Source organism: Carlito syrichta, unplaced genomic scaffold, assembly GCF_000164805.1.
Source record: "Carlito syrichta isolate Samal-C Ts95f unplaced genomic scaffold, Tarsius_syrichta-2.0.1 Scaffold303604, whole genome shotgun sequence".
In the NCBI taxonomy this organism is placed as follows: Eukaryota; Metazoa; Chordata; class Mammalia; order Primates; family Tarsiidae; genus Carlito; species Carlito syrichta.
The window spans coordinates 460,159-461,470 of NW_007247700.1; positions in this window are offsets into that span (position 1 = coordinate 460,159).

Below are 1,312 nucleotides of genomic sequence, written 5' to 3' on the forward strand. Positions count from 1 at the left end.
AGCCGCCGCCCCTCCTGCCGCCGTGGCCATTGTCTGCGGCCCGGCTCTTCCCGTAGTCGCCTCTCCCCACCCCTTCGCCTCCCGATGCCGCGGCCCTCCCAGAGCCTGGGACGCCACGGGGGGGCTGCGACCCCCGCCGCGGACGGTGGGCAGGGGGAGCCCTCGATCCGTCGCCCTGGTCCAGCCCGCAGCCCCTCGTGGAGCTGTCTTCCGTGATCCTCCTACCGGAGGAGGAGCCCCCAGACCCCCAGGGCTGGCCGCATTCTCTGCTTCAGGGCCACAGACCCGGCTACGCAAAACCCAGTGGAATCTGGGACGTGGGAAGATTGGTTTTTCCCCCCTAGGGCTGCGAGAGGGAGGGTCGTTCCCGATTTTAATTAGTGGCGAGAGACGCTCCGCTCTTCCCATGCATACGGGGATTTCCCTGACACCATCGCCACCATATCCCCTCCTTCCAAAAATAATTTAATTACTCCGTGTTCTAGCTGCGAGCAGCGACCGCCCCAGTCAGTCTGGGACGCTCGCTCATTAGCACGTTTTTCCTCCCCTCTGGTTTGAGGGTTGGGATTAATTACAAAGGGAACCATGCCCTGGGGGAGCGGGGGAGGAGAGACGACGAGGGTCCAGGGAGTTCGGATAGTGGAGGAGAGGGCGCCTTCTCCCAGGAAACTTCTAAGAGTTAAAATGCCTTGGCCAGACGGGTCCCTAACCCCAGCGGGCTGGGCTCTCCTCCCCTGGAGTTTCAGATACTTTAGAGTGAGGTAACTACACAGGGATTGTAGGGTCTCACAAAATATCCCACACAATTGGGGCATTTCCGCCTTCAAGCTCGCCAAGAAACCAATTAGGGATCTTAAAGAGGGGCAATATATCGGATTCCACCAAGAGTGACCCCCGCCATAAAAGCCTGGGTTGTGGGAGGTCCGTGTTCCCCTTGGAGTGAGCCAGCGAAAGCAGAAGTTTGATTATATTATGAGTGTTATTGCTGTGCAGCCTACCTCTCAGAATAGTATCACTTCTAAAGCATCTTCACAGGCTTCTCCCCAAGCATCTCTGCTTTCTCCAGCTTTTCGTCCTGGTACCTGTCCTCCCAACTCCTTGATTAAGAATTTCCAGGTGTGGTGGCTCACATTTGTAATCCCAGCACTTTGGGTGGCCAAGGTTGAAGATCCCTTGATCCCAGGAGCTGGCTCCACTATGTGCATAGGCAACATAATGAGACCTCATCTCTACAAAAAAAAAAAAGTCAAAATATTAGCTGGGCATGGTGGCACATGTTACTCAGGAGACTGAGGTGGGAGGATCACTTGAC